The 27,410-nt window shown below is 39.6% G+C and overlaps 1 protein-coding gene across 2 annotated transcripts in view; it reads right to left on the bottom strand.

The window, feature by feature from the left end:
• Positions 1–15,075, bottom strand: part of SYK (spleen associated tyrosine kinase) — a 58,152-nt gene extending 43,077 nt beyond the window's left edge. For both annotated transcript variants that reach the window (XM_074856482.1, XM_074856481.1), the window contains exon 1: positions 14,842–15,075. The gene's annotated coding sequence lies outside the window, so the exon portion shown is untranslated. The remainder of the gene's footprint in view (positions 1–14,841) is intronic.
• Between the last annotated feature and the right edge of the window lie 12,335 nt (positions 15,076–27,410).

Below are 27,410 nucleotides of genomic sequence, written 5' to 3' on the forward strand. Positions count from 1 at the left end.
GTCATTACCAAACTATTAGATCTGAAAATAGCTCAAGTGTAACTACAAAAGGTGTAGCCACACCTCTGGGGTCAGCTGTGGATGGATGGCAGTAAGGGTGAAGCTGGAATCTGCCCAGTCAGAACCGAGATACAGAGTGTTCCTGGAGGCCCACCATCTGCACGCTCATCATTCTGTGGGACTGAAACTGGTCCTTGTTACTTCTTGATGGAGATTGAATTGATCTTGGCCTGGACTCTCTTACTATCTACTGGCTGTAGTTCTACATGTAGTTCTTCAATTTCCTTTAAAGTCCTTTATGATACATTTTATGCTAGAAGGAAGTAATCTGTTACCCTGAATAGTCAGGTTCAACTCTGCAAGTGAAAGGTCATTAGTTTTGACAAATTCAATCTTTATATGATTCTTTCTAGTATATGAGTTATGGGTATTATGTCTAGATTCAATAGTTAGCTTTGTTAACACAATTAGAGTTTGTGGATTTGAGTCAGAACTTCACTCAACTAAAAGGAGGCACTCAGAAATGCCACCATTGTACACAGGTATAGCACTGCTGAAATAAAATACACAAATTTAATTGCTACTAAAGATCTGTCTTTTAAGGGCTGTTTTCTTCGAGTGACCTGGTTTGTTTTTGTTTTTGTTTTTTTTTTTAAGATGTATTTAAACATGAGAAAGGAATAGAAATAAATGATGAAGAAAAAGGGATTTAATTAAAATTCCACAAAGATATTGGCTTCTGTAAAAGCTATTGAGATGAATTCTGTATAGTTAGTTAAAGACATAGATTGGGTTCCATCCTCCTCTTCATACTCTGACATAAAAACAAACCCCTTCATCCTGAAAAAGTATCAGCCCTGTTGGCAAATGTGCAAAGCACAGTGAGTAACTCAGCATCATGTCAACATAGAGGTAGAGACACTGGGCAAGTGGTTCTACCGTTCTTCGCTGACCAGTTACACTGCTACATAGGACCCAATTTTTAGAGCAGACACTCTCTAGAAGATTGCAATAAAGGAAAAAATATTTTTCCTTTCAATTCTCTTTTCCTTTTCATCTTTAACTCCAACTAATGAACAGCATGCAAAACTCTCCTTAAAATAGCAAATTGCTCTGTGAACAAGGCCTGGTTTCCTATGAATTCATGCACTACAGCCTTCAAGCACTAAGCCAGGCTCCTCCTATTAGACTCGCTCCATCTTCCAAAATTCTAACAAGCACCAACTCAAGTACACTCAGCTTCCTCCTCATCCACTAACTGATGAATAGCAGGGAAACACATGCTGCAGCTATGCATTTACTGTTTGCAGGCTTAGATAAATGGGCACATGTTGAGCTCATGTTTTCATGCAATGGAGGTACTGTGTTGGCTTGTTCTCCTCTCGGCACATTTATTTTCATAAAATAAATAAAGACCCTGAGCTTTTGCTTTATGACGATCTTGAGATACAACATTCACTTCAAAACTGCTCCGTTTCACTGGCATTTGTTGAAGACTCGTTTGGAGTTTGAGTTCATACAGATCAGAAAGTCCATGAACACGAGCCAGCTCATATACATGTGACTTAATCCTTCCACTCCCTACAAAACTTAAACCAAAACCTTACAGCCTTCCACAGAGAGAAAATATTTATGCATAAAACTAAGCAGGCAACAAATACAGATAAAACTTACAAGTTCTTTTCTGAGTATTATCACTTCTCACAAAAAGGCAAGGCTACAGCCCATCAATGACCTCCTTAATGAAAATATGTCATTATATGTCATATAACATGATACTCCTGTAAAATATCAATTAAAAGTTTGTAATTAAATTATGAAAAATATCAGAAAAATATATTGGGAGGAATACTAGAAACTTCCACTGCCAATGCTCAATATTGGTCTGCCCTAGCTGGGTAAGTACTGCATGGTTTCAGCTGCTGACTGTTCTTGCTCTGCTGCTTCAACTTAAAGTTTTACCTGGAATGGGGCAAATTCAGTAGTCTGAATTTATGAAAACTTGCTTGTACAGAAATCTGCATTTCACAGATCAGTCAGAGCAACTCTCACATCTGATTTTGTTTTCTTATAATCATATTAGTTTTTACTCAAGATTTTGGCTAAAGATGAAGGAAAAGAAATTATTTTCTTCAATTTTTTAAAAGGATGTTTCTACACTACACCTAATGCCTTCCTATGTGGGTACATTTAAAAATGTTGTTCCTTTTTACCAGTTTATAGTTTCTGAAACAGAGAGGAGAAAAAAATCCACTGGTTGGAATTTAGATGAAATCGCAGTGGCAGTGACGAGGGACTATCTCTTAATTCTTCAGAAAGTAAAATGGAGAAGTGCACAGCTCAAATAAATAAGAGGGCCTGCTATAAAAAGTGTATAAAATATGGACAAGTTTTCTCATTTATCATTGAAAAAACAGAAGGAGGATTCTTATGATCTCTTAGATTTCACAAGCGATTTATTCATAACTGTTTCAGACAACTTGATTTACTTTTGATTTACTTTTGCAAAACAGGTTCATGTTGATGGATTCCAGGCAAGGTTTCCCCACCATGTCTAATGTATAAAGAATACTCAGTGTGTAACATTAGGAAATGTTTGGACAGATGTAGTGTCCCAGGGACAAGCAAGGAGACAAATATACACACAAAACATTAGGTAATGGTAAAAAACTTATCTATTTTGGAAGAATTTCTGAGTTTGAGATGGCTGTTCTCTTTGGTTGGACTTTCAAAATCTTGCCTTCCTTTGGGGAGTACAATACCCTTCTAGGATCAGTAATAGAGTAGAAGAAAATGTATTTGGATTCACACTTTTTTCCTCCTCTGAATTTTTCCAGGAGACAAATTATGCTGAGATTGTCAAGTCAGCACAGTTACAAATGTGAGGCTGTAAAATGGACATTAAGTCCCCAAAGGGCTGAATGTAAGGCTTGAGAGGCCTGAAGGAAGTGTGGCTGGTTACCTAAGAGATGCATGTGAGCATAACAGTAAAAGAGGGTCTAAAGTGCAACTCTCTCCATAGCCATTAAATCTGACTTTTAAGGAAGCTTCAAATGTAAGCAAATATCATGGTTACCTTACATGAAAGAAAAAAATATTATGCAAATACATAGGAAAATAAGGTAGCCATTTCCCCTCAGGTAACTTCCTCATCAGTGTTGCAGACAGTGGGTACTCCAGACATAACACAAGAATTTAGTATCTCACACATTTCATGCATGCAGGGAAGCGGAACATTCTTACAAAACAGGAGCAAAATTCAGGAAAACTCACCTGGAAAGTGTTAGAAAGAATCTGTGCTGACCATACTGCTACCCTTAGCTTCCTTCTATTTCATCTCTTATATTTAGAGAAGGATAAAGATAGAAAAATTGTTTTATTGAAAGGTTCACATAGCAGTGGACATAGTCTTACTGAGGTACTGATCTCTACTCTAACATAAAAAAATTATAAATGAGAGTATGAACCTCTCTAAAAAGACCAAACAGGAATGTGGAAGGAGACTTAGGGACAGCTGATTGATTAGTTTACTCATCCAGCTACTTAATGAGTAAAGGGACCAAACTGGCACAAAATATCAAAAACCACGTAGTAGTGAAGAAGTGTTCCAAATAAGCTCTTTATTTGAACCGTTATTTTTTTCCCTTCCCTTGTTTTATAGAGTTCTGTGAGCAATGTATGAACGTAAAGAAGTTTAGAGCAAGTGTCTTCTGTATGCAAAAGACTTAAGAAAGGCTCACTAGACAGTGCAGAATGATGAAAATATGCTGACTGAAACGATTTATTCTAGTACATTTTAAGCACCAAACTTGTAACTTCAACAGTTCTTTGGTCACACAGAGAACAAAAATAAGTATTAAAACAATATGAATATGCATTTTTTTCTCAAATTCTTGTTTAAATAGGATTCTTGGAATCAGGATGTGTGCCTCTGTGAACAGCACTACAATTTTTCATTCTAAGATTCTTTTCTGCGTTTCCACCTTACATAACACACCTAAAACCTGAAAGGTATTAAGCATGCAAAGAATCAGAAATACACATTTGATGGTGACTTCAAGTAGTATATTAAATATTTTGGTACTTTCAGGGTTTAGTATAATTTTAATGGTATACTCCAAACTGATGTAAATTCTGATATAATCACCACCGAGGTATTATAAATACATTATTATTGCCTTATGTTTAAAGCAGATATTTACATTTTTATAGTCTTTTAACAAATAAAATGGATTTAAACAATTGTTCTACTGTCATATCTTCATCTTTAAAATCACCTTCCAGTCTGTCTAGGCAGCTGAATGGTGGTCTTAATTTGATTCATCGATTATCTTTAAATGTCTTCTTTACCTTCCTGCATAAACATGAAGATTTAATTTCTATCCAGACTTTAGGAGAGGAATTTCTATGAGAAAATTATGCAGAAACAAGGGAAGAACACAGTAAATGTTTAAAAGTAAGTTGTTAGGGAAGGAAATTAAGCAGAATACCATTTTCTCAAGTCATTCAAACAAACCAGAGTTTGATCGGGACACTAGGGTTAACTTTATGACCTACTGAAAAAAATCTGAAATCTTACTTAATTCAACTGGCAACGCTGATGATTTTTACAACTTTTGCAGACAGTGTCATCTCCAAACAATGTCACATTCATCATACTGAAAGAGATGTGTGTGGTACTATCTCAAAGGGAAAAGTGACATGCATGGGATCACCAGCATGTTTCTTCCAGCATGCTGATCTTCCTCAGGGAAGGGCCCTGGCTGTGTACCAGTGCCTAAGGCAGCAAGTCTCAGCCTCCACCTGTGCAACTCTCATCGGCTTACAGCCTACATCAACCTTTCCATCGCTCATGCCTGGACCTCCTTCTCCATGTGTTTTCTCCAACTTCTCCATAAGAAGTTTTTCTCATGCCACCAAATGCCTCTCTCTTGATCTCTGCATCCTTTTACTGACGATCTAAGCATTATGCTGCACTGGTTTTTTCCCTTCACTTCAGACCATAAAACATGCCTTCTCTCATCTCCAAAGGCTTTCCTGTTGTTCCACACACACTCCTGGGCAATGCTGATAGATACACAAAGCATATCTGTTAGTTTTCAAGCAAAGTTCACTTTTGCTAATTCTTCAACATGGCCTCATTAGCATTTTATTAGACATACATGTCTTGGGTGCCAAGTTCCATATTTTACTTTGTAGCAGTTCAGTTTCAGAAGCATTTTCTTTCTTTCAGGTATTTCTGATTTCTTGCAATGCTTTAGGATAACTCAGTGCTCCTGCTAGGGTTTTTAAACACTGAGATGTATTCTTTAACAGAAGTGTAGCTTAATTAAAGTCTCTCTGGGAACAAATAGGGAATGTGATAGCTTTGGGCCCAGAAGATGTTTCTGCTGGGGGTTCACAGACTCGATCTTATAACGCAATCAGCGACCTAAGGGATTGTCCAATCTGTGGCAGATTTTGTGTGTTCTCATGATCCTGAAAGTTAGTGGCCTTGTTAGCACCTTTCTCAAGAGAAAACAAAGTCCTTGTTCACGTAAATCCTCAGCATTCTGGCCACATTATAAAAAAAAACCTGCCTGCTGAACAGGTGGCATTGGCGCTTCACCCACTAGGTTTAGGGAAAACCCCATTTATGTCCCCTCTTGTATCAGTTATTCATGCAAAGAACTGAAAAAAAAAAAAAAAATCACAAACACACTTAAAATTATTATTAGCTGCATTTTATAAATATTTTTCTTTGGATTTGCTTTCCAGAGTCATTTTTATCTATACTGAAGACAGCTAGATGTTTTTATCTCCACTGAAACATATTTATTCTAAATTGCATCTGACATTCTGCTATCATCAGACTACTCCAGGCTCTCTAACTATTGAGTTACTATTGAAATATTTCCTGAGAAAATACTACTTGACTTGGCAACAAGTGAACACATGTGGCATTGTTCACTAAAAAACCATTCTTCACGGATGCTAGGAATCTATTGTGTCTCTTCCACAACACCATCCTTTTGGTACTCTCCTGTCTTTGGTAACCTTTTCACATGTCATAGTTTTCCTTGGAAAATGTTTTTCTGCTGGGAAAAAAAAGCCAGGCATTTATGGATTAGAATTAGTCTCTTTCTGGCAGTAGAAACCCTATGATTTTCACATATATTTAAGAAAAAAACAAAAAAACAAAAAATCTGGGTTTTTTTCCCCTTTAGAAAGGAGAAAAAACACCACCACCATAAAAAATATCCTTCCACATCCTTGCTAGTCATTCCCTTTGCTCCTCTTCCGGGGAACTCTTACACTATCACAAATGCAACATTGCCCCTGGCTAAAGATGTCTCTTGTCAAAGCTAGCATTTCTGCCTTAGAATAGATGACATCATTTGTATAGAAGCCTGCTCCCTTTTGGGAAAAGCATTTTACTGTGATCAGTACCATTAAACTACCATACAAAAAGTGGAACCACTGGTGATGAGCTAACATCTGAAGGAAACCATTCAAGACCCAGGCAGACCCTTCTCTAATCTCCCTCTTTCCTGCTGTGATGAGGTGTGAACAAACTTCTTTGGGCACAGATAGACCTTCACCAACACCAGCCGTGGGCTCTGCAGTGACTACAGAAGACTACGGGGATAAATGTTTCTTCCCATTGCTGAGTGAAAAAAGCTTGGTTTGGGGTGCAGTTACAAAAGTCTTTCTCAGGGAGCCCCAAACTACCTCTGAATACTTCAGGAACTACTGAGCTCAGTTACATAAAGTTCCTCTCTGTTTTGTTTCAAGTTTAGTGCCTTTCCAGAAATACAGTAAAAAGTAAAACTCCTCTATGTACCACAGAGGCTACCATGGCTGCACAGAACAAGCTGTGAAATGAACTTTTAAAGTCAGTGAAAACATGTGAAGAGTGAAACAAAAATATTATCAGCCTACTTGAAAGAGAACCATTAAAAATAAATGGAACTGCCTACCCAATGGCCTGGATATTTTCAGATTCAAAGATACAGTCATTAAGTATGTCAGCATAACCTATTTTCAGTTGAAATATATCCTCATTTTTATAGAAATCTTCACAGAGACAGCTATGACAAAACTGTTATGGACAACATAGCACAGCAAAACCAAGACACATTACTAAACTTTCACAAAAAAACACTCCAAAATCTTTTTTTCAAGGTCGGCTACTGTCAGTTGTTTTTCACAACTCAGAAAAAATCACAGAATCATCAAGGTTAGAAAGGACCTTGAAGATCATCTAGTCCAGCCATTAACCTAACACTGACAGTTCCCAACTACACCATATCCCTAAGTGCTATGTCAACCCGACTCTTAAACACCTCCAGGGATGGGGACTCCACCACCTCCCTGGGCAGCCCATTCCAACACCTAACAACCCCTTCTGTAAAGAAATGCTTCCTAATATCCAGTCTAAACCTGCACTGGTGTAACTTGAGGCCATTCCCTCTTGTCCTATCGCTTGTTACTTGGTTAAAGAGACTCATCCACAGCTCTCTGCAACCTCCTTTCAGGTAGTTGTAGAGGGCGATGAGGTCTCCAAAGTTGCCAGAAGAAGCAGATTTACCAGACAATTGCACCAACAACACTGAAGAAAAATTTTCCTAATTTTCCAGGAAGGCAAAATCTGGAATATCTGCCCAATTTCCAAACACACACAAAAAAAGAGAAAACTGCATCTCTGAGCACAGCAAAGAGCTGGTGATACTGTGGATTTTTATTACAATGAGAATTAAGAAAGACTGGCTTCATTCAGAAGGATCAGGATGCAAGTGTGGATAGATGAACAATCCATAACTTTGTTTTTCATTCCTTTGGTATTTTTAGCAAAATCTCTGGTAAACAAGACATCTCAGAACTAAAGCATCATCAGTTCTAGAAGGAAGTCACTACTACCAAACAGAAGTTGGAAGAAAATTAATAGTTCCATCTCGAAAAGAAAAGATATCCCAGCAGAAATTGAACATTATTACAGCAGTCTCAAAGTCTGAAAGCCATCACAGGACTAAAACAAAATGCCACGTTTCATTCAAAATTTGGGATAAATACCACTCTGGTTTTATTAGTGGGCAGATCCAAAATATATGTTTGCTTTTTGGTTCCAATAAATATCTTCTATTAACTTTTTTTTTTTTTTTTTAAACTACTTGTTTAGTTGTTGCAGGCTGACATTTCCAAAGCTAATATGAGGGTATGAAGTCCCCTTCTTTGTTCAGCTTTGTCTGTCTCTACTTAGATCCTGGTCTAGGGGCTACATAGATAACAATCTCAGTTTCTCAGCCACAAATATTAGCAATTGTGTATTGCTAAGTGAACAACAAACCAAGAACATTTGGATTGCATTATACCTCATTCATTTATCTGAAATGTATTGCTCTATCTCTAGAATCACTAAAACCTGTTGCTGAATGGATGCCACTACAGACCAGCCTCATTGTGAGTTACGAGTGGCAAAATTAGGCAGGTGCCTCTTGCAGACCAAGATTATCTGTCGTCTGAAACAGTCTGCAGTATCCCGCTTTATATAAAAAGTAAAGAAATTATTGCAGGAACAAAAATAACTTGCTTTTCATAATCCTAGAATAGACAACTTTCTACAAAACTGATCAAGACTTCTCAGTGCCACTTTCTATTGTCTATAAAAACTGTGCCATGTTACTTTATTCTTTAAAAAGCTCCTGGTAGGAGGATATAGCAAGGTTAATGTTCTGCTATAGGGTCACTGTAACTGACAATGGCAGTTATACTCAGAAAGAGTTCACACCCACAGAGGTATGGAAGAAAGGACAAACATTTTTATTTTATTTTTTTGAAAGGAAGATGTGATACTAGTTCACACAGGCAGACTGCCAACATTAAGGATCAGTTGCTTAAAATCTAATGTAATAGTTTTTTAATTAGGAGCCAGATCAAAGGAAGGCTTCTCTCCAAAAATAGTACCCTCCAGCAACAGAGCTAGCTGTTCCTGACTAGCTTTTGTGAGGACACGTACATCAGAAAGGCAGACTGCATAGCAAAAAAGCTCCTCGTAACAATTAGCACATCAGTGAATCAGCTGTCCAGAAAAGACTAAGTCTGCGTCCTCTCCCCATACCACCCTACATCCTCAGAACAAGCAGCACAGCTAAAGCTTACTTCTCATTGCTGTAGAGAGTGGATCAAACAGTCTCTTAGTGGGCAGGATTCCCTTTTAGCCAGCAAACGCCCACTTGGATTAACTGTAACCTCACCTCTCATGTAAAACATGAGAATGTTCCAGAAACGCTACGCAGAGAGAGGCACAAGCCTTCTCCTCCCTTCCCGTGGAGGAAGCCTTTTTGCAACACCTCGACCAGTGAAATACTCTTGACAAGGCCCGTTTATCACTCTGGGCAGAGAGAGGATGCACCTGGCCTCAGCACGTTCTGGGCCACCAGGCAGTATTTCCCTAGCTCTTGCATGACAAACTGCCAGGCTGGAAAAAAATAGCTTGTAGTCAGGCTTCTTTTCTCATGTTGTGCTGTTCTCTGCACAGCATCAATGGTTACATTGCTAAATGGTCCACTGGTAATTGTTGCTACAGATAGTTGCTACACCAGGATATCAAAAAGCTGCCCTTATTTGATGAAACTTGTCCCTTGGGAGTCAGATGCAAGTGGATTTCACACTAGCAACATCAGTCCCTCAAAACACCACTGCTTCCAAGTGACCACAGCTCTGCATCCTTTTCAGAAAGCAGACTATACTGGGTTTGAGTTTACTCTTCCCTTACTGGATTTTTTCCTGCACTTCTCTGCACAGGAGAACCTGTAGACCACATCTTTGTTACATCCGCTGGATGAAGACTATCACACAGTCACTTCACCTGAGGCAGCATGAGGTTTCTTACCAACTTCACATGATAACTGGGAAGGGGACAGAATAGTTACTCAAAACCTCCCTTGATGCCCATTTTGATTCTGGGGTGTCTTGTCTGCATGACCAGAACTGTCCAGAGCAGTGCTCTTCCTCTTGATACTCGTTTTAGTAAGTGATCTTTCTCAGAAACTTGCAAGATGGTCCACTGACTCAAAAGATAGCTAATCCCATCATCTGATTTACAGAAATAATCTTTACTTAAAAATCCTGCTTGCTTTACTAACTTTTGAGCAAAATACTGTGGAATTCATATGTATTCTTTGAAATGCAGCAGTGAAATCTAACACTTTATGTCAAAGATGACTACATTAATGCTGCTTCCTTTACTTACATTCCCCATATTTCAGACATTGGAGATTTTCACCTTGCCAAAATCTTTTGTTTTTCGCATAGAGTGAACTTGTTTTCTTGATTCAAGTTATTAAATCTGGGCCGAGTTTCCCAGAGTAGGAACTTAACCATAAACAATTGCTTAGTACACTTACTAGCTTCCTTTTCTATGTTCTCTCCAAACAAAATGATGAAAATGATTTTTCAGTTTAAGATTTTCTGTAATGTATTTTAAAAGACTTTTCTGAAAAAACAAATGTCTTTATAGCAGGTTTCGAACCTCAGTTTTCGAATCTAAATTAAGAAATCCACTTTTCAGGCAACCCTATAAAAATCAATAAAACTAGCTTCTAAAAAAACATTAAGACATTGTTTTAAACTGAACTTAATTACTTTGAAATTTGTAGAGCCAATTTTGAAATCGGCACTAGAACTTTTAAAAGCAGAACTACACACTCGGTGGTTAGCAGCAGCACACGCATTTTAGCATTCTAGCTCTAGCGTCCTGCAGATGCTCTCATAATCTACCGGCTGTGGTCTCAAAAGTTTTGTGTTTTTTCCCTTTTCTCTTCTCACTCCATCATTTTATCCAAACAGGAAAAAAAAGAAAAGACTATCCAAGAGGGTAGGGGTAGGCTGTGGTTGATGTATTTGATGATGACCCCTGGTCCTTTTATTCATTTTACTGAATCAGTTGCTTAAGATAAGGATTTTTAAGTATTTTAAAAAAATAAGCTCTATTTTTTTTTTACTTTATGATGTTCAAATATTTAGGCAATTGTATGACCATTTCCTTTGTACATCTTTTAGTCTAACACTTCCTGCCCGTGTTTTCTCCAGCTACCTCCAACCACAATTGTGATTCCTGCCAATTTCAACTCCATCCCCAGCCTATGGATTTACATGTCTGAATTTACATACTACAGTGCAACAGCTACTTCTTTACAAAAGCTTTTAGCACCTCACATCTTACCTCTACTGCCAGTGCTGAAAGATTCCTTGCATAGCATTTTGAAAGGAAGAGAAGTTGTCGGACATATCATTGGACATACTGTCCATTCATGACATGTGGCATCCCATATCAGTTCAGAAGAACACTGTCCCAAAGCAAATTAGGACAAAACTGGAGAAATGACAGAGTAGTCCTAGCTGGTCAGACTAATACATTCCAACATCAGCTAGCTACAAACCAAGTGATAGTGAAACCACACAAACTATCTGTATCATACTCCTATACACTGGTTATTTAGGTTCTAATATTCGTTATTTTTTTATTAGTTGCTCTAGTAGCTGGTACAAAGGGAAGGCTTGTGGCATTCTGCATATACCAAAGTCTCCTTAGAACATCAGGATCCCTGCACGTCTCAAAAATATTTTTCTCCTTTCTTTCCTTTTTACAACAACCACATTTAAAGAAGTGGCCATTTAGTCACCGTCTGTACAGGGACAGGAAGTTATGAGCTAATTTTAACTTTGGAATGTAAAGACAAACTACAAAATTTTATTTTATTTCTTTGAGGCAAGTGATATTTTGTGTCAAATGTTACAAATATTTATCAATTATCCTTTCCTACAGCAAATCCTGAAATAATTTATTTTGATGCAGGAGCACACAGGTTCCTTCATACTTCTTGCACTTGCAATGCTGATGTCTCCCCATCACCCTGACAAGCAATGCAGAAGTCAGCAACAAAAGGTTTTATTCTGCTTAACTGTACGCCTCCATGTTACCCTGTGTCATGAAATTAAAAACTAGACAACGTCAACTATGTAACCTTGCTGCTGAAACCTTAAATTAAAAGATGAAAATGCAAATACTAACCAACAACTTTGTGATCAAATTATTTTTACTATGCCCAAAATAAATATTAATAATTGTGTGTTGTACTGCATACTAGAAAAATAGAGAATGATCCTGCAAAGTCCAGGGCTGCTTCTTCTCACAAAAGTGATCGAAGGGCTTAAATTAAGCTGCAGAAATTAATAATATTTCTCTGTAAAAGTGGTGCAAATACTAGGAATGTTCTCTGTGTTTCTAGAGATGCCAGCTAAGACATAAAGTGAGCTACCATCACCTCCTCCCCCAAGATTTTCTTTGTCAGATGCAAGCAAAACTACTGTTAAATTGGATTATGAAATTGTTTCCCTGTAATAAAATGGTATTCTTTTCCTTAAATTAGAAATTCAGAGGCTGATCCTGCAAACCCTTGCAAGGTGAGAAGTCTTCATTCTTAAGACTGAACCTTACTACTCATGCTCACAAACGCCTGCAAGACCATCTTCAGCTTTTAAACAGGCACCTTGCTTACCTTGTACCTGAGTACAAGTACTCTCATCCCCATGGATTAACTCACTTAAGCAGTGTCTACCTTTAAGTAAAAAAGAAGTAATTTTAAATAGCTCATTAGAACAATCTTTCTGTAACTATTACTCACATTCGAAGATAAGTGTTGTATTCGTTGTAATTATAATATAAAACCGGACAAGTTCCCCTTTTCAGCTGTGTTATTCTGGAACTAATCACATGTAACTGAAAGCAGATTCTGGCACAGCCTGTCTAATGTGCACACACAACAGATCTCGAGTCACTGATCCAAATGTCTATAATGCTGGTAAAATGATGATACTACCTAGTATCTTCAGTGAATTCAGATGCAAACATGATTTCTTACAGCCGCAATATTCAAACCAGCAAAGACAACAGACTCATTGCTTCCTGCTAAATACTACATATTGGAAAATCATTAGGAACAAAAAAAGAAGTGTAATTTGGGGAAAATAATTATGATTGTGAGACCATGACCTCTGAACAGAACATACATTTCAGAAGTAACTTCTCTCACTTCTAATACCTCTGGCGTAACAGATCCAGAAGACAGGATGGGAGATTAAGGAAATGCCCCTACATCTTTTTTTTTTGGTCATCAGTATCTTCAAAGGTGCTTAAAATCCAGTTTATAATTTTACCATCAGTCTTCTAAACTGTTATTTTGTGCTCAACATAACCCTGATTCTAAAAATAAATTTCAGTTCTTCTCTTTCTGCGACCTCAGATCAAATCCTGCTCTTGTAAAAGATTCACAACACTGTGCAAATGGGAGAGCTGCACAGTTCACCTTTGCTTTGACAGAATGTTAATATTTTTTAACAGAAGCAAAACCATAACACTTCAACTGTATTCCTCTTGGGATTTTGCAGTTATTTCAACTGAATGTGAAAACCTAAGCAATTATTTATTTTTATCCATTTTTGAGCATTCCAACTGATTCCAAACCCTTTAGTTCAAATTATTTTGTCTTCACCACACTATAATCTTCGTCCCCCACAGGATAACTGTCAGAATATAAAGAACATTCAAACTTCCTTATTTGTCTGTTTATCGGTCAGTGCTCAACAGAAGAATGAAAAAAAAAAAAAAAAAAGAAGTCACAGTTCCTCTAAGTGGACTGCCTCAGCGTACTCTACACTGCTACAGTTCATGGCCTCCAAGCCTGTAAAAATACACATCTTTGCATGCTGATACTAGCTCTGTACCGGATGGCTGTGCCCACAGATTAGGCTGCAGATTCAAGCCGAGGGCTCTGGAGATCTAAGCTTCTGTGGATAAAGAGCATGAAAGAAACCTAACAGACAAGAACATTAAAAAAAAAAAAAAAAAAAAAAAAAGAAAATAAAAGACCAGTTAATTCCCCTAAAATGAATAATTTGTTTTAAAATGGAAGTACTTCCAATGTACCATGCAATTTGGCCAGACTCGGGCTCCACTTGCCACACTTCTACTGGAGTCAGTGTCACCTAACAAAAGTATTGCTTATCTTTGTCCAAAATAGTATCACTTCAAACTAATCTAGCCAACACAAAGTTTATGCAGTACAGTGGAATGGAATAATGCTGGCAGAACACATGAAATGAAGAGCAATGACTCTGGTACCAGCCTTGTAGTATTGAACTACTTTCAGCACTTCTAGTAATATACTGCAGTTGTATTCTTGAAAACAAAATAGGGCAGTTTGATAGGAAAGAAACACATTTTTAAAGACATCTTGTCAGGCATCAAATCTTTGACATATTATGCACCATTCAGACAGAAGTCCTACTTTTGAGTGCACTTTGCTTCGTTTAATACCACCACAACAACGTACCGAGATACAATGAAATTTGTTTTTTTGTACCTGGGTTCTAGATTTAAGTTGCTCAAACGCTGTGCTAGCGGTATTTATTTTCCGAAACACTGTAATACAGGGAGGCTTCACGCCCGCTTTCAAGCCGGAGCGTTCTGCGCCGGCCGCTCCTTCCCGGACACGGTGCCGCCCGTTCGCTCCCGCTGCCCAGCGCCGCTTCACCCGTCCCTCCCGCAGACTGCCGAGCGCCCCGGGCTGCCCGCGGCCCCGCGGCGCCGCCCGGCTCCGGTTTCCACCGCTCTCCCCGCAAATTCTGAAGTTTATTTTTAGAATCAGGGTTATGTTGAGCCCGCGGGAGCCGGCAGCAGCGCCCACGGCCCCTCCCGGCCCCGGCCCCGCCGCCCGGCGCAGCGGCCGCGGAGAAGAGGCGGTGGCGGCGGGCGAGCCGCCTGCGGGGCCCCGATGCTGGCGGCCCAGCGCCGCTACTCACCGCGCCCCGCGGGTCGATCGGCCCCGCGACACCGCCCGCCGGCTCCTGCCGCTGCTGCTACCGCCGGGAGAGAGCCAGCAGGGACGCAGCCCTCGGGCCGGGCGGCTCCGCAGAGCCGGGCCGTGCCGTGCCGGGTCGGGATACGGCCGGGAGAGGGGCTGGACCCGCGCTTAGCGCCGTGGGTGCCGCCGCTTCCTCGTTTTCTCTCGCGGCCGCGACCACTTCCTCAACGGGGCGTGAGCGCACACTCCCTCCTACTCAGCGGGCGCCGCCGCCGTGTCCCCGGCCCCCTCTTCGGGGCGGCGGCCCCGGCGGGAGGGCTCCCGGCCCCGGCGGCGCGGCGCGGCATGGCCCGCTGCGGCCTCCCGTCCCTCCGGTGTCGCTTCCGTCGGGGGCAAGGAGCGCCCGTCTCCTCCAGAGCCCGCGGCGGGGGGCGGCTCGGGACCCTGTGATGCGGGTCTTCCTGGCACCGTGCGGTGTGGCCGTCCGTGGGACTCCATGATGTGGGTCTCCTGGGGACCCTGTGATTTGCGGCGTTGCCTCGCAGGCGGCTGGGTTTGTAAGAGGGGCATGCCGCTGCTCAGCACCACGCTTGGGAGGGAGGATCAAAGTGTATTCAATGTGGGCTTCTCTTAAGAAGAGGAGTATCCACACTTTCAGTGAATATCTAGGTCCTGCGTCTTTCGGAACCTGTGTGTCTTTTGGTGAGAAAATGACTCCTGGAGGGTCTCCTTTTGGAGCAACACACGGTTTGACCATAGCACCGTATCTCCTCTTCCTTTACATTTCACTGGAACACCCCATCGTATTTCTATCAAAAATACTTTTATAGCAACTCCAAGTGTGAAGGAGACTCCAGTGTGCCCAGACAACGAGCCGAAGGAAAGTCCCTCTTCAAGGCCCCCTCAGAACCTTGCGTGACAGGGAATTAATTCTCATGGCAGATGACTGCACACAGCCAAAGGGTGACAACTATCCTCTGCCAGGGACTGTCCCGGGACGAACTGCTCCTGCTGTGGGTCATACAGGGCTGATGAGTGGCACGAGGGGCCTCAACTGCAGCCTGAGTGGGCAGGTCTTCTTCAACTGTGACTGTGCTGAATGACACGGCATCGTGTCCCATGATGGGCAGTGCTAGTGGGAGGTAAAGTCCACTTCCTTCTTCCCCATAACAAATCAGTGTTAGCACTAACATGGGATACAGGCATTGTTTTCAATGGTGAAATGCTGTCTCTCTTTCCTCATTGCAAAATGGACCATACCCCCCTTATAGTCAATAAAGCTGCTCAAAGTACAAGCTCATATATTTCATACCAGATAAAAAGGTCTCTGGTTTTGGTCCATTTCAGTGAGACTTTTGGTAATTGCTGTAGTGGCGATGCATTTGTTATTGGCACTGCCTATGTGTTAGAGAAAAGAGAAGAACTTAGAAAACCTAATTCCTGGATGTGTTTTGATGGCACAGTTCTTCTATCAACATCCAAGTGTAAACAGCGCATAATCTGCATGAAAGAGCTTTTGGAAAGTCATTATTGGACTATGAACTGTTTTTTAAGGAAAAGTCTCAAACTGGTGGAAAAATCATCAATACTGCATGGCTTTAAATTTTACATGAGCAATTGTACTGGGCCTGGCTGGAATGAAATTAACTTTCTTCCTAGTAGCCAATATGGTGCTGTGTCTTGGATTTTGGCTAAAACAATATTGATAACACATTAATAGTTCGTCTGTCCCTGGACATTGCTTGCACAAAGTTGAGAATTTCTCCGTTTTCCACTCTGCCCCTGTCCCCACTGTGTAAGTTAGTTGTGGACAAGAAGTTGGGAAGAGACAGAACCAGGATAGCTGCCCCCAGCAGACCAAAGGGATATCCCATACCATATTCGGCAATCAGAACTGCGGGTAGATGAAAAAGGGTGGAGGGGTGGGGGTGTCTTCCAAGGTGGCCACTGCTCATAGACTTGCTGGGCATCGCTGTGCTTGTGGGAGGAAGTGAGGGACCATTGATGCATCAGTTTGTTGCCTTTCCTTTCCTTTACCTATTTAACTGTCTTTATCTTGACACACGTCTTTTCTTGGTTTTGATCTTCTTATTCTGTCCTCAGTCTCACTGAGCAGGGGGAGTTGAGCAATTGACTGCATGGGTGCTTGGCTGATGGCCTAGGTCAGCCCATACAGCAGTAGAGGGGAAATCCAGTAAGGGAAGTAAATATTTTTTGATGCCATCCACAGTTTACTTTTTCTTTTATTTCATGCGAGATTTAATACAAATAATTGTGTTATGGAGTTCTGCTATCCTGATTTTTGGAAGGGACTTGCAACAGTGGAATATATTATTTACTGTATGACGTGTAATGTTATGCATTATCATAACATATGTATTATAATTCTGAAGCTTTTCTGTGATGCATGGATGACTCTATAGGAGGCCAGTAATCGGTAAAGTAAAATAATTCCTCTTTTTGTCTGGCAAAATTTGATCAGAGTATATCTGGGGTTTCTGGGAGGATTCAGTAAATTTGTGGAATCTCCTGCCCAACATAAATACATACAGTAGAAACCAATAGTTTGTACATAGCCTCCCACTAGTTGTGCTGTAACATAACCACAGTAATTAACTTTGTAATCCTTCATACTTTTGGGGAGTATCTGAGGGAGTTTCAATGCTTTCGTTATTGCAATATGATTTGAAAGACCTCTGTTTTCAGGAGGCATGAGTTTAATTAAGGCCATCTATGGTGACGGGAGGGTCTACAACTACATGACCATGTGCCATGCCAATCAATGTCAGTAGAAGAGGAGACAGATGGAGCCTGAGTGAAATGCCATGTTTCTTTCTGGTAAAACTTCAACCCTGAAGTTGACTTTTATTGTAGACAAAGTCCAAATTTCTCCCAATATAAAAAACCTGAATAATTTCTCACATACCATGACACTTACAGTCATTGGCTGCTCTGGTGGTTCCGCATGTGATCTGACAGTTTTTTTCTGCATAGTGAAGGCAATTTGGATGACCCCTTGAACTCACAGGACCTAACACATGCTGTTTGTAATGATGACATTTACACCACTCTTTTGTTTCAAATCTATTTTTTATCCTATCATGAATCACAATAAATTGATTAAATGATTTAAAAGAATATTCCTAAATCTAATTTCTTTACTATACTGACTCTAGGATTAATATAATTTATAAAAACTAATTATGTAACCGAGCCTCTCCAAACTTCAGAGATTTGGTGTTATGAAGTGTCTGTTCTGTTGCTTTCCCGCTGTCTGTCTTCATTGTTACAGGGAATATATGGTTAACAGAAAATACAAGTAGGTAGGTTGAAATAGACCTTTCTTCAGATAAGCCACCATACTGAAGCATTATTTTTTATTTCATTCTCCAGAGGAAATTTTTAGGTTGGTTTGTAGCTTGCGGGTGTAGTGGAATTTGCAGGCGTACTTTTGCAGTCTGGACTGGTGGAATTCTGCTCCAACACAAAGGGTACTACTGTGGCTTAGTCTCAAGGTAATTACAGGCTGAAGTTGAGTATTTGAGCATTTTTTAAAATGCTGTCTCTGCTTTTATAGTAGGGAATGCTGTAAGCTAAACTGATGCTTTGTTGTCTGATTGAATGTTAAGTTCTCTAAAATACATAGCAACAAAATATGCAACACCACAGACAGACAATCTCATCTGAGGTTCAAATGCTTGATACTTTACCATACCTACTGCTAAGAGTCAAGGGTCATTATGATAGAAGCAATTTGTGTCAAGAAGATGGGACTTTACATCTATACAAAGAGAAGAATGCAAAAGTGATTCATTTTGCCTAAGGAATATAAAATTTCTGCACAGCTCATTGAATTCGGTCATGGTTTGAACAAAAATACGTGCTATTTGGGAGTTATTTATTATCCACTTCATTTTAATTTTGATGGAGCAGTGATTCAGTGTTAGCATAATAGCAGAAAACAACACTTAGAGAAAATCAAAAGCCAATAGCCTGAAAACAGTCTTGTGACACAAAAGCAAATGTCCTGTTTTACAGTCAGAAGGAGCTGAGCTGGATCAGAAGCTTTAAAGAGTAAGGACCATAATTGCATACCCTTTGGCCTCTCTGTTTTCCAAGGAGTAGCAAAGACCCCTATTTTACATAAGAACCAGACCTGAAGATATTTCATACATTGTAAATACCAGCTAGTTGTGTTTCTGTAAGGATTTCACTCACTTGTAGCTGAATTTGAGTGGAAAACAGTAGTGGCAATCTCTAGGGAGAACTGAGTACAATTACACAGATATAAACTGGGGGAGATGTGCAGCAAATTAATTGACCTGCCTGCTCATTACGAGAATCTATAAGTTATGACTGTTTTGGTTATATACTAATTTACTGTTTTGACTAAAAATGTCAGTAGTGATATTCTTTGCTATATGAAGTTAAGATTAATAATTAGAAAATTCAGGGCCATCAAGGTGTTTTCTTTATCAGCTCACACTAAATGTGATGATATCTGCATTATTTTATGTCCCTATAACTATAACAATTTAAATACTATAATTTTGTGTGCAATAGTCACATTTCTCACCTTTCTCCTCTATTTTTCCCTTAAAACAAAGAATGGATCTCACTTACTATGCATGTCTGTTATAAGACTGTTGATAATTTTGCTCACTGGTGATTAAGAGTAGTCTCAGGATGTATTCATTACATGTGAAAGATCATGATGTGAGGAGGTACAATATCTACATTTTTAAATTTGTGTGGGATAATGTAGGCTAAGATTGTAGATTAGCTGAGAAAAGATGTTTTCTGAATTTACATGACTTTACAAAATATGTAGCTACATTAAAGTGAAGATGTAGGCTTGGGCCAGTTCGGTCTTTATGACCATATGCCCATGGCTAGTTATCAGTTCTAGCTTTTGTTTTTATAGCAACGATGTGTCTGTTTAAACCAGTAGTAAAGAATGGTGCATTCTTTGAGGACAATGGCTGAAAGGAGCAAAAGCATATACAATAGCAAGTTACAACAGGACAGAAAAGCAAGTCTTTTTTAAAGTAAATTGTTCTTTAAAATAATCGTCTAATCATACATAACACAGAAAATAACCAGGGTAGTGGGTAACAAGGAGCTGATAATCAGATTTTTAAGAAGTCATTAACAAAACCCTTAAGAAGAATTTATTAGCAAAAGAATGAATGGGTAAACTCCGCTTTGGAAACCAGCATAAAGGTTAAAAAAAAAGGAGATTGCACAATCACCTTTTAACTGTCAGAAGATTGAGTAACTATGGATGAAAGTTCTGTTTCAGCACCAATTCCAGAAGGGTTTCAGTGTGTAAAATGCTGGATCAGTAGCCTTCTGAGAGCCATCTTGGACTCAATCAGCAAACAAGAACACTGTTGGAAGCCAGTATGTCAGAGCTGAGGATTGCATTGGTATGAAGTCATACCATCTACAGAAGCCTTTTTTTCATCATTGGTTATGTACTGACATGCTAGATCATGGAGAGCACACTTTCTTGGTCTTGTTCCGTTTGGGATTCCCCCTGTTTGGGGGATCAGTTAATGGATGGGGTAATCCACATTTCCACCTCTTGTATACTGTAATGATTAGTGCCTAGATAGCCATTCCTGTGTGGCCATGCTAGGAATATAAGAGCAGAGCACTACTGGATGGAAACATACTGTTAAGGGGGACTGCATTGGGTGAGGCATGGGGTATTATTAGCTGTTATGTCTTCTGGTCATATGCGTTGGTATTTCAGTGTCTAAAATTTCATTCTAATACTATTATATATTCATGTGAAGAATAAAAATAGCCACACTTTTGCTGAACCTAGGACTGCTGAACCTCTAGCAGTGAATAGAGGAAAATGGACAAAAACTACAGATCCTTGAGAGTATGTTGAAATGGAAATAGAATAAAATGTTCCCAGCATAAGCCTACTAGTGGCACACAAAACTCCTAATTTTTTGTTTTCAACTGAAATATGGTTGGACTTAGTACCTGTAAGTAGTACAAAGTACTTAAATAATATTATTTACGTATTTATATACATACTGCAAATAGTGTGAATCTAATTCAGTATAAGCCAAGCTTATGGGACATTTCTACAGTATTTCTCCCAAATTCCATGCTCCAGAGAGACTTTTATTAGTTGGGTGTCTCATGTCATGTCTTTGTTAACGAGCCCTTCTCTAATCTCAAGAACTGGGGAGCAGACATGAGAGAGAGAGAGAGTCTACAAGAGTCAGCTGGAATACAGATGTAGTTTTATTCTGTCTGTAACATTTGTCAGCTGTTTCCTACAGAGCCAGTTGCTTTCTTTGCACGGTGGTCTAGGACCTCGTATTTCCTTACATGCAGTGCTGGCACAGTCTGCATCTCTGCATTTATGCTTAATCTATTAAACTCTTCTAGAAACTGAATTAGCTGTCATCCATAGTGCTCAGAGCTAATAATCTAAGCTGGACCCATATTGCTTCCTGAGGAAGCAGAGCGTTCCAAATAGCAAGTACTCATCTTTGTGAGAACAGGTTGTGAAGCCAGTTTATAATTGTCACAGATTCTGATTGATGCTCAAAAAGCAGATGTACTATTTTCGTATTAGTGCTGGCCCTGGAAGAGGTATGATGCATTTTCGCATCACTGCACCTGAACTAATGAGTCCTGTCAGATCTGAGCTGACCTTGCATCCCTGTCATAGATACTCTTCCAACCAAACAGCATGGTCACCTCTAACTCAGGATTCACTGTAAATGAATCAGGCTATAAAATAGTATAAAATATTTTATATCATGCAAAATAGTAACTAGCTGTTCTCAAAACCTACTTTCCTGCCTTTGCAGTCAGAATAAACACTTCCTTAATATCAGAGTTCTCATATATGGTTTAGTTTTTGTTTGCAGCTGCAGGGTAGCTGGGGCCTTCATGCTGAAGCGATATTCCTGAGATGGAATAAGTGGCACAAGTAGCACTTTTCAGTTTTCCATCATATTTAGTTTTCTGAGACTTGATTTAGCACTGACTTAAGTTCTCCACAGCCTGTCTCTGAATAAAAACTACACTAAAGTTATATATATATATATACACACCCCATATATATACCCCAAAACTGTTCCGAATGCTTTGAACACCACTGTCTTTTCCATTGTATAATTGATTTGGGAATCCCTCCCTCATTGGACTGCAAGTATGTTAACATGCCTTCCAGTCTATAAGAGGAGGAAAAGTATGGCTGTTCAAATGAATATACCATTTATACTGGTACTAATTTCCTAATTTTGGTCATACAATAGGATTTTACCAGCAAGAAACTGTCCTTCCAACAGTTATAAAAATGCATGTCACCAAGGCTGTCAAAAAGCAGAAGGATTTCACAATCAGAGGTTTCTAACACTGAAATTTTAGGATGGTTTTCTTCATTTTCTTTAATCCATACTGTAAGAAAGATATAAAATGGCCCCAACATTTGTTATGGTCTAATAAATAACATGTTTTTATCTGTATGTGTGCATGTATATACACGCATGTGCATATTTTAAATGTCTTTAAAACAATCATTAATAGTCTGTCTTGAACTAAATCAGTTTGAACTCAAACATGCGTTTAAAAATACACTTGCCTTTAGAATTCACAGAATCACAGAATCATCTAGGTTGGAAAGGACCTTGAAGATCATCCAGTCCAACCATTAACCTAACACTGCCAGTTCCCAACTACACCATATCTCTCAGCGCTATGTCGACCCTACTCTTAAACACCTCCAGGGATGGGGACTCCACCACCTCCCTGGGCAGCCCATTCCAATGCCCAACAACCCATTCTGTAAAGAAATACTTCCTGACATCTAGTCTAAACCTTCCCTGGCACAACTTGAGGCCATTCCCTCTTGTCCTATCACTTATTACTTGGTTAAAGAGACTCATCCCCAGCTCTCTGCAACCTCCTGTCAGGTAGTTGTAGAGGGAGATGAGGTCTCCCCTCAGACTCCTCTTCTCCAGACTAAACAACCCCAGTTCCCTCAGCCGCTCCTCGTATGACCTGTGCTCCAGACCCTTCACCAGCTTCGTTGCCCTTCTTTGGACACGCTCGAGTAATTCAACGTCCTTTTTGTAGTGAGGGGCCCAAAACTGAACACAGGAATCAAGGTGCGGCCTCACCAGTGCCGAGTACAGGGGTAAGATCACTTCCCTGTCCCTGCTGGCCACGCTATTTCTGATACAGGCCAGGATGCCATTGGCCTTCTTGGCCACCTGGGCACACTGCTGGCTCGTGTTCAGCTGGCTGTCAATCAACACCCCCAGGTCCCTCTCTGACTGGCAGCTCTCCAGCCACTCCTCCCCAAGCATGTAGCGCTGCTGGGGGTTGTTGTGTCCCAAGTGCAGAACCCGGCATTTGGCCTTATTGAAAATCCTCCACTTGGCCTTAGCCCATCGCTCCAGCCTGTCCAGATCTCTCTGCAGAGCCTCCCTACCCTCGAGCAGATAATTATGTGAAGCCGTGAATAATGGTATTACCATCATCATGGTAATAGCTTTTTTTTTTTCCCTCTGTGACACTACAGATAAGGTCCAGCTGTTCTGTTCAAGAATGGAAGCAGCACATGGCCGTACAAAACCTTTCGAGCTCTATGAGACAACATCCGCTTTGAATTAAAAATGAGGCTCCAGGAGGCAAAACAGTTAAAACATGTTTAGAATGAATCATGAATATGGGACAGCTGAAAGATATCTTTTATCTTCCCTTCACAATGTGAACATGGGAAAAATTGTCTCAACTATGTTTCTGTCAAAGGTGACACAAGTGCATGTATAAAAACATTTGTAACTTCTTGAGAACTGAAACTGCTGGGGATCTCATAGCTTTCAAACAGAAAGCAGAAGTTAGCTTGATTTTAATCTTATTTACATTGATTTTATACAACAATGACTTCTCTATGTCTAGTAGATGTCTTGATTAATGCTGTCAAAATTATCCTTTATGCCTATGCTTTTCCTAGCCATGTTCATAGTGAAACAAATCTTAAGAAGCTGCACTGAAAAGCTGAATGAATGAGCTTTACATGAAAACAGAACATTCATCTAGATTATTTTTAAAATGTAGACATGATGCTTGAGTCAAAAAGAAAAAACAATATTTAAAAAGTAGCACTGGGGGGTCTTAGTCAGACACTATACTGCAGGCTGCCCTCATTGGGAGTGGAAATAGAAGCACTTAAGTATGTCCAGCAACCTTAGCCACACATGAATAATGTCCTTTCAGATCTGTCATGACCACAGCACTTCTAATAACATGTGAGTGGTAAAGAACTAAGGCAAGCTATATGATAATTATTGAAAACTTTTGGTTTTAGTCTCTTTTTTTTTTTTTTTAATTTATAAATGTGTTATGCACATTTTAAATTTCTAAATGTGTGTGATTAAAATCAAACAGTTTGAAATTTGGAATTATTTAAAAGGACCAGCCTTTCCTTGTAGCAAGATGGGGTGTTTTTGATGGGGGGTTAAGCAAAAACAACTTTTCTGTGTTTAGCATGTATCAAGTACAAATCTTGACGGAACCATGTGTGAATGCCCTACTTATTATCTTCATGTTATAAAGGGGTAAACCAAACTTTGAGATTGGAGACAGCTACGTAACAGAAGGCAGATATGTTCAAAAGACTTCCAGTGGCTCCAGATACCCAAACAACACTCAGATCTGGGCTGGGGTGTTGAATCCTCACTGAAACACCTGGATGGCTGATGCTTGGTCCCTACTCCCTAGTCTGATTCAACTCTTGCAAGTCATACAGCAGTGTAGAGCCCAAGCTGCCAAAGCAAAGTCTGTATCTGACCTCTAAATGAAGTGGTTGCAAGCTTGGAAAATAGAAATCATTGAATCCCACCAGGTTTTTACAAAAACACTATAAACAGATACCATTGTCCTAGATCATATTAAATTATTCTTCCATCTTGCAGGTTTTCAAAGAATTTAGAGGCAGCTCCATCGTGGTTGCTCTTTTTATCAATCTCACCAGCCAGACAAGAAAAAGTTTATAAAGAGATACTAACCGATGAAGGAGATTGTGATTGCAAGATTGCAAGAGAAATATTTATGCTGTATCATTGTAAAGAGGCACTATTTCCATTGCATTTGTGACATGTACTGTATTCTCATTGGGGACTGTACCTTTACTCAGTTCTCACTTCCAGGCCTTTGGAAATCCAGCTAGAAGAACATTCTGATTACTTTTTCCCCTTACTTTTTTTGAAAATACCGCTTTATTTTATCTTAATGAAAGATTCATATATATATGGGCTACAGCAGTTACAGCCAAATGGCTATTGCTTTCCCAACTTAATTCATGCACCTTTTAAAGTTTGAAAATGGATCAATAGCAAATGGAGAGAGGTGCTCCCAGTTAGCCTGTGGAGCTAAGGAGCCACACAGGTTGCTGAGACCACTAGTTGGGTATTTCAGGAGAATACCAGGCAACTGATCAGGAGAGACAATGGGACATCAGGATTTGTGACATACCAAAGATACCTCCAGATTTCTTCATAAGATGTGTTAAAAGAAACTGTCGACTTCTGTGGTGATTTTGGTTGCATGAAATCAGCATTTTTAAAGACGGATTTTAGTCAATTTTGAGGCCAACGCTGTTTTAATTTTTTTAAAAACTGCAAGTGACTTAGTTTACATCATGTATATATTTGTAATTGCCTTTTCCTAAGCTTCCATTATCTCATCTTGGCCTATTCATATTTAAACCCTTAAAAATCTGTGACGAGCATTGTTTTGAACATACTAGGAGTACATTTATATGTATGTATATTGCCATAAGGCAGTGGTAGAGTGCTTGCCTCTAAGGACAGCTGATTTGTTTTTTATGACTTCCTACACCCGCGCACGCACACGTGGACATTTGAAGTTCCCAGAACTGTCCTCTTGCTTCTGCGCTCTCTCTTTGTCTCTCTAGCCATGATAGATACAAATTCTTCATTCATCATATCTGTAACTCTTGTAAGACAAATTAATGGGCTTTCATCTTTTTCAGTAGAGTAAATGCCGGTGAAAGGACAGCATGGGTTTTTGAGCAACTGTGCGCTACATTAATACATGCTGCAAGTGTTACTACTTTTGAAATTCTGCCTTCTTAGTAGAACCATGTACTGCATTAAACCAACTAAGGAAAATAATTTATTTTGTACTGAATACAATAAAGTGCAGAAAAATGTTATGACAGAGCACCAAATATATTTTTTATTGTACCAAATCAATAAACATCTCATTCAGAAGTTCTGCAAAACATCACAATGTGAGTGCATAAAAGAAACTCCTGATTTATTTTTTCTATTTATTATTATTATTATTTATATAACACCATAGAGGTGTATGGCATTTCAGGGATTTATAAGGCAAATGCCCAGCCCTGTGGGTGTAAAACCAAACAGAAGAAATAATAATGTTGAGGTGTGTGGGCAGGAACAAGGTGAAAATAAAAACTAAAAAGAAAAAAGACAAGAGACCTTACGTAAGGAAACAGTGTGTAAGAAGATGTATCTGGTATACATTGGCACACATATAAATATAATACAAAAAAAGACCATTGAGGTCAAAGTTAAATAATTGGAGTTAAAAAATGCTTGAATTTAAGGTGATGTGCAGAGTTTTAAGTCATTCTGCTTGACTGTTTCTGTCTTCTGAAATTACATGGCTCATAAGCCATCTTTTCCAGGAACCCTGACTCATGGCATAGACAGGGTAGACTTGCTCTGGCAGTGAATCGGGTTGGGTGGAGATGAATTCTGCTGATGTGATTCCTATGTTATTTTTGCTGGACTGGACATTATTTGGTGAATGAGGGTTTGCCTATGAAAGGAGTGCAATGCCTCATATACTCGTAGATATTTAAAGGACAGTAATTCTGCACTGAACCTCCTCTGTGGATACTCCCCACTACAGCTGAGAGTGCCTTTCTGTGTGTTAGCTTACCATACTTTCAGAGAGGAAGGCCCTTACTTCCACCTCCCTGTCCTCCTCCCTCCCTGTACTGGGAGGGTGGCTGTGACTGCCTGCACAGAGGAGTTGGAAGGACAGCTGATGCCCTGTCAGCCTGGATTATAGTTTACTGCACTGCACATTTTGATTGTAGATGGGCATTAAGAGAAAATGAAATATTGACAAGTTGCATATTAAATCACTGCCAACCCCCTTATGAACTGAATGAAGCAGGGGTCTTGTGGAAAATTAGGTTGTGTTTATACCATTACAGATGGTGTACTGTACAGCATACACAAAGTGGAGTATATCATGGTTACACATGTGACTTCAGTCCTGACTTTTAAGTTTTGGGAGCCTAACTTTGCAACTGTTATACAGGACTTAGCCAGACTAAGACAAGAAAACAAATATCTTTCTCACAAAATACCCCATGTCATATATCAAACTGTTTCACTGTACAGAGGTACTAGAATTCATCACTGAATGGCTTAAAATATTTTTTAACATAGGCAAAAAATGTCATTATTCTAGCATTTTGAGGGGAAAAGACAAGCTGTTTCTGATAAAGTTTAAATGTGAAATTAT

This window comes from Strix uralensis, chromosome Z (genome assembly GCF_047716275.1).
Source record: "Strix uralensis isolate ZFMK-TIS-50842 chromosome Z, bStrUra1, whole genome shotgun sequence".
NCBI lineage: Eukaryota > Metazoa > Chordata > Aves > Strigiformes > Strigidae > Strix > Strix uralensis.